Raw genomic sequence first — 6,939 nt, forward strand, 5'->3', positions numbered from 1 at the left:
TTTCCATGTGGCAAGAGAATGACTGCCCAGCTTCTCTTCCAGGAATGTAGAAATGTCTGGGAGGGAAAGAATCTCACCAATTTGGACAGTGCTGCTTCCACCAGGGAAGAAAAGGGTTATTTCCCTTCTGTCAAAACAACCTGTCCTGAAATGTGCTTCAATTTTCTCACAAAATGGACCAGAAGGGAATGAAATAAAAAAACACATCAGAAAGACTGCTGAAAAGAGAAAATGTTCTCCAGTAAAGAATGCTAATATAAGGCAGAAATATTGGGAGCTGTTTCAGGGAAAGGAGAGGCCTTGGAGCTGCCTGGTGCAGCTATAACCTTGGAGAACTTTGAATTGTCAGAAGCTCAGACCCCCCCCAGTGTCCCCCAGCCATGGCAGGGACACCTCCCACTGTCCCAGCTGCTCCAGCCCCAGTGTCCAGCCTGGCCTTGGGCACTGCCAGGGATCCAGGGGCAGCCCCAGCTGCTCTGGGAATTCTGTGCCAGGGCCTCACACAACATAAAACACTTTGGGCAGATCAGCAACTCCTTTGAAGCCAAGTTTCCTTGTAGGAAACCACCAAAATTGTTACTGGAACCAAGGTTGGTTAATGGGAAGAACAATCCTTGCTGCTGTTCACTTGGCAGTGCCTTGGGGTGTCCCTCAGTGGCCCCCAATAAAGCCCAGCTTTGCTGGCAAGTCCTGAGTACTCCACGTTGAGTTTTCACATCAGCAGGGCCAGAGGTGCCACGCTCCTGTGACAGCTCCAAGGACAAGTGCCAGGGATTTCTAGGGAGCGCTCCAGCCTTGCAGGAGGAGCCGTGACCCCAAGGAGCTCACAGAAGAGTGAGAAAAGGCAGGAAAGGTCCCCCAGGGTACAAACATGTTCTGTTTGTGTTGTCAGTTGGGTTTTTTTAAAAATTCATGAGGCCTTGAACACTGCAAAGATCCAGCAAATGTTGAGCTATTAAAAAAATAACACAGTACATAAAAAAGTACTTGGGTTTTTTCCCCTCCATAAAAAAAACAGTGCAGTCAAGTGGAAAAAAACTGGGAGAAGATCTCCTGCCTTGTAAAGGTTCCTGCAGAGCATGAACCATCCGTGCTCCTCTCCTCCTGTCCGTGCTCTTGCTCCCCTCTGCGATCCTCGGCTGGATTCTTCCATGTCCCTGCACCTTGACCTGCCCTTTGGGTTGGATGTCCTGGGAGATGCTGGAGTTTGTCCCAGGGAACACCCAGAGACTGGAACGAGGCACTGAGACAAACAGATTTAAAATCCCATTAAGCTGTGAGTCAGCAGAGACAAATCAAACTATTTAAACGAATATTTCTGGTTGGAAAGGCAGAGTGATGGCATCCCAGGCTGGGCAGGAGGGCATAGCCCCCCCTGGAGCTCTGTTCATGTGGAAACTTGAGTTTCACCAAATGCTTTGAGTTACTGAGTGAATTTCCCACAGAAAACAGAGTGGGGAATTGTCGTAAATGTAAACAGGAACTCACCACGTTTGGGACACTTTGATTTGTCCATCAGCACTCTGCTGGAAGCAGAGGAGCTCTGGGAGCAGCCCCCACATCCTGCCCCCTTCTCCCCCATCCCTGGGCACAGCCACTGTGAGAAACGGCTCCCACAGGTGGAGAGCAGGAGGCTCTGGCTGAGATAGATCCTGCTCATCACATCTCAGCTGGGCCTTTGCACATCTTGTGGGCAGGACAGGCCCACCACTCTTCATGTGTTTGGTGAACATTTTCCTGAAAGAAATCTGCCAAAAATTTAAAATGAATAAATGAAAATAAAATGAAACCAAGAAGGGCGCACTGAGCAAAACAAGGAGAGCAGGGCGAGGAGAGCTGAACAGCACTGCTGCAATGCACTCTGCTGGAAGGAGAGGAGAAATCCTGGAGACACCAAGGAAGGTGATGCCAGGGCAGCAATTCCCCCTCGTCTGAGCCACAGGCAGCACCCTGAGCCCTGGGGCTGGAGCAAAGCTCCTTCAGCCTATCAGCTCCAAGTGCTGCCTTCCTAAAACCTGGAGCAGGACACACCTTAACCAACACACAGAGAGGGGCAGGAGCTGATCAAACATTTCCTGAGAGATTAAAAACAGAAAAGAAAAAAAGACCTTCATCCCCTCCATATTTCAGCGTCCCCCTCTCTCCAGGAGCCTGGAAGAGCCCAGTGCCATTTCTTCCCAGCAGGACCATGGACAGCTCCAGGAGCTCCAACATCGTTCTGGATGATTCCGAGGTTTCAGCAGCTCTTTGGGATTTAAGGAGCAGCTCCAACTTCCCAACAGACCAGGAAAGTTCTCTCCCCAGAAGTTTCCAGGACCAAAGTCAGGATTTTCCCTGGACTGCAGCAGAGTAACCTCTGGGTGTCTTTGCAGGAGAATCACGCAGGCACCGAGGGAAAGTGGGACAGCAGCAACATCCCAGAATTGCAGTTGGAAAGGGGGATGATGAGCATGACCAAAGCACTGGAACAGCCATTAATAAATAATAGTGATGATAATGGGGGAATAATAACTTATTAACAGCCAGGAATAAAGAAAATTTCCATGCTCTAGGGTGCTACTCGATATGAGGAGCCACTCCAGACATCAGCTCATTAACAAATTGTCTCAGTTGCTCCCTGAAATGATTTGGAGGACGTGTTTTGGGTTTGAAAACGCTGCACTCTGGGTGATGACAATCACAAATCTCAGTTATGCCTCCAGGAGAAACGAGCACGTTTAAAATAAAAGAGAAAAAAGCATTCAGGGGCTTTGACATCAATAAATGAATCCAACACAGGTGATTTTTGGAGGGGTTCCCCACTGCACATGGCAATGGCACAACAGCCTTTCACTCCACAGAGGGGACAGCTCTGAAGGGACATCTGAATAAATCATAAATAGCAAAGGAATAAAAGCAGAAAATATCACAAAACTCCCAAATAAGAACCTCTACTTCTTGAATAAATTGTTTCCTAAGCATTATGGCTAATAATTGTTTTGCCAAATTTAGGAATTTTCAGTCTGCCCATAAAAAAAAATCCATTTTTACCTGATATATCCATATTATTTATATTACTTTGACATTCACTCACTATAAAAATCAACCCTTTTGGTGACTGGCCATGCTTGTTTGCTGCTTAATAAATAGCATTTATATTTGTCACTGTTTTTCTTCTAAATATTAAATCACAGACTGATTTTGTTAAATATACAGTGTGATGAAAAATTATATGCGATACTTAATCAGATCAAAATAAATTCAAGCTAGCACTGACATCTCCACGAGAGAGAAGCGTTCTTTTATTTTTATTTTCCAGTTCATTTGAGCTCTATTTATGTCTGTGGAGTAAATACCAGTAAAATTAGGCACTATTTATAATTTCAAATTATAGCTGTGCATATACAGCAGGATAATATTTGTGTTCCCAACAGCTGCTGGGAAGGAGGGGAAAACTGTAATGATGAGGTTTGCTTTGCCCTTATTTCCACGTAAAACAACCCCATAACCCCAGATCCTATGGGACATGACATTCTGGAGGAAGAAAAAACAAATTATTCTAAAATCTCCACTTATCCAGACTCCCAAACAGGAACCTTTTCTTCAAACCCTGGCTCAGGTTGCTTTGAACCCACCACTGGAGTTACTTCCAGCTGGAAATGAGCTTCAGGAAGGGTTTTCAGGCAAGTGTTTCCCAAAGTAATCCTCTCTGGGCACTGGAAAAGATTGAAGGAACTAATATGGCTCTCCCCTCTGGAACTCCAAATGTATATCTATTAACAGGACATAATAAATCACCAAAGTCTGCCACAGCCGGAGACAACGGAATGAGTTGGAAAGCAAGGATTAAATAAAGTTTAATAAAAAAGTATTATGAAGCAGTGATAAATGGGAACCAATACTTATTGTGTAATTCTACCATATTTCTTTGACACGAAATATCCCAAAATGTCCAAGCTGGTGTTCAGCTCAGAAAGCATTTCAGGGAGGGACAGAGACTGTTACTGGGGGTCCCAGTAAATGCTGGTTATTAAATAACTGGGAAGGGACAGGTCATCCCTCAGCTCATCTGGGAATGGCTACAGCAGCCTTTGGAGAAATTGTATTTACAGCAAGCGAGAGAAAAGCTGGATTCCCTGGGAATAAAACAGCCAGGAAAAGGGAGCCCAGCCCCAGGGGAGGGGGAACCAGCGGCTGGTCACTCACAGGAGGCCATGGGCACGTCCAGGGCTGCTCCTCAGCTCCTCTCCCAAGGCCCTGTTCCCAGGGAAAGCAGAAGGATCCATTTCAAGTCTTGAACTTGGAATTTCACAGAGCTGGAATCCTCAGTTCTCCATCATCTCTCTAGTCTAGTGAGGGAAAACACAATATATTGAACACAGTACATTAAAATTCAAACACAAAGGAGTATTTTGGGCAATTCTTGTTCCAATTAAAGGTCTTTCCCAATGTAAATTATTTCAGGAACTGCCAGGAGGTCCCATAGATTGAGTTCCCACTGGAAAACCAGCAGTTCCTAATTTAGAGAAGGCAAACAAACAGGAGTCTCGCAGGGGGGAGGGTCCTGCTGGTACCACCTCCCAGTTTTACAGCTCCATCATGCTGGAAAAGCGATGGAAATGGTCTGGGTTTATTCCCTGCACACGGACGTGGCAGGCTGGGAACGGGCAGGAGCAGAACTGAGAAGCACAAGCTCTTGAGGAGTCTTTTACTGGGATGGATGGCTCGTGTTTAAAGCTTAATAGAGCTCAGGCAATTTCACCTCGCTGCCCATCCAGATGAGGAAGAGCTCATAAATGAGCGAACTCCGAGACAAAATGAGACCTTTTGCTCCATCCAGTGAGATTGCTGCACCTCGAGTGCGGGAGCCGGGGATATTTCCTGTTTGTAAGGAGCTATTCCCAGTGATCACCGCCGCGTTCCGGAGAAAAATGCCTTCAATTTCCACCGCCAGAATGCACCAAGTGATTTTGCCAACTCAGATCCTTCTTTGTTAAACATTCCATTGCTCTTGTCGTGGTCACAGCAGCGAGAGCTGGGCCAGCTCATCGGAGCTGTGAGCGCTTGGATTCAGGCCCAGGGGAGATTTCCCTTGGGAATGACCCAGGTGAGATGGGTGGGTTCAGAGCCACAGCAGCACCAGTGTCTGTGTCCTGGCCCCAAGCACAAGGAGGAGCCCGAGCCCATTCCCATTCCCATTCCCAGAGCCCAGCCCATCCCACACTGCCACATTCCCGCTCCACTGCTCAGAACCGCGACCACCTGGATTCAGGCACAGCTGGGATTTTCCCTTTGGGAATGACCCAGGTGAGACAGGTGGGTGCAGAGCCCCAGCAGCACCAGTGTCTGTGCCCTGCCTTGGTCCCAAGCACAAGGAGGAGCCCATTCCCATTCCCAGAGCCCAGCCCATCCCACACTGCTGCATTCCCGTTCTGCTGCTCAGAACTGTGACTGCCTGGATTCAGGCACAGCTGGGATTTTCCCTTTGGGAATGACCCAGGTGAGTGCAGCACAAGATTTCTTCCCCCTGCTCTGATCCCAAGCACAAGGAGAGGAGCCCACTGCCATCCATCCCTCCACAGCACATCCCAGCTCCGCTCCCTCAGCAAAGCAAAAGCTCCCCCAAAGCTCCCAATGTCTCTTTAAGGGCTGGTGAGCCAGCCCGAGTGGATATTTGGGATAATTCAGCCCTCCTCTGTTCACAGCAGATTAGATACCGTGGTCAGCCAGTCTGAAAAGAAGAAATGCAGAACTCATTTGCATTAATGCTTTCAATTTGCTCACAATGTTTTCTCTTTTAATTATTAGCCCACAGTAAACTACTTATCAATTAATTGCTAGAAAATGGAAGTGAGTGTGTGTTATTGCTGAAATCTCTAATTGGCTAGACTGTTGCTTTCTTGTTAAATGCTAATTGAAGTTTTGAAACAGGCAAACATTACTTAACTTTAAATGGCTTAACGAGATCCACCAAGGTATAAACATTTACATAACACATAATTTTTATGCCAGATCATGGGGAAACCCAAAGCAAAGATGACAAGGGTTGTTTCTCACTAATAAATTCCACCCTTTATATGGATTTTAACTAAATTAAAAAGGTCTTTTTCTTAATCTCATTTGTCAACTATCCAGTAAATATTGCAAATAACACTTTTCTCATCAGTGTTTGGATTCAGAACCACAGAAAAGCTTGGGATGGAAGGGACCTTAAAGAGCCCCTGGTGCCAACCCTCTGTCCTGGTGACCTCATTGCCATGAGGGTAAATTGGGATTTATGACCAAGTTTATCATGTCACCATAATCACCTCAGCAAGAACTTCATTTATGGCATATCCACACACTTCCTAAACTTTCGGAACACTTGAAAAATATTCCTGAAAAAAATATCAAACAAGATACTGATGTTAAATTAACTTTGTGGAACTCGGCCAAAGTTAAAACTTAGGCAAGAGAAGAGCTGCAGCAGCCCCAAATGTTATTTGTAGTGTGGCATTTCAAGCCTCAGATTGAGTTCAACTACTGGAACCAGAAATGTGAGAGATGAAAGCTCAGCCACCCCCTGAGGCATTGCTCTCTCTGAAAAAGGTTTGGTCAAGAAAGAAAAGTCTCACATGGGCAGCATCATCTTCTCAGAGCAGGTCCTGACCAAAGAGGGAAGGTGATGGCATAAAAAAGTGAGATGCAGACACAAGCAGCTGGTAGCCAGCACTTGCACTGTGACTTCTTCTAATGCTTCTAATTTGGGAGTAATAAATAATTTCATTATAACTCCAGATGTCAGTGAAAATATATCAAGTATTCGTTGTTCAGTTCAAGCATATCTGCAATCTCCATATTTAATTAGACATTGGGCAAGGCAGGCAAACATGCTGATTTATTTAGATCCTGGAAATCAAACAGGAAATTGAGGCCTTGACAAAGAGGGATGAGGGAATAATGCAAAGTTTCATCTTTATG

At 45.9% G+C, this 6,939-nt stretch overlaps 1 long non-coding RNA gene across 1 annotated transcript; it reads right to left on the minus strand.

Annotated features, from left to right (window-relative positions):
* Window positions 1-3,011: 3,011 nt before the first annotated feature.
* On the minus strand, window positions 3,012-4,328 carry LOC147650935 (uncharacterized). The gene is made up of 2 exons (XR_015274945.1): window positions 4,186-4,328; window positions 3,012-3,695 (listed from the first exon to the last, which is right to left on the minus strand). It is a non-coding gene; the product is annotated as an uncharacterized LOC147650935 (long non-coding RNA).
* Window positions 4,329-6,939: the final 2,611 nt, after the last annotated feature.

Source organism: Cyanistes caeruleus, chromosome 11 (genome assembly GCF_971803275.1).
Source record: "Cyanistes caeruleus chromosome 11, bCyaCae1.hap1.1, whole genome shotgun sequence".
Classification (NCBI taxonomy): domain Eukaryota; kingdom Metazoa; phylum Chordata; class Aves; order Passeriformes; family Paridae; genus Cyanistes; species Cyanistes caeruleus.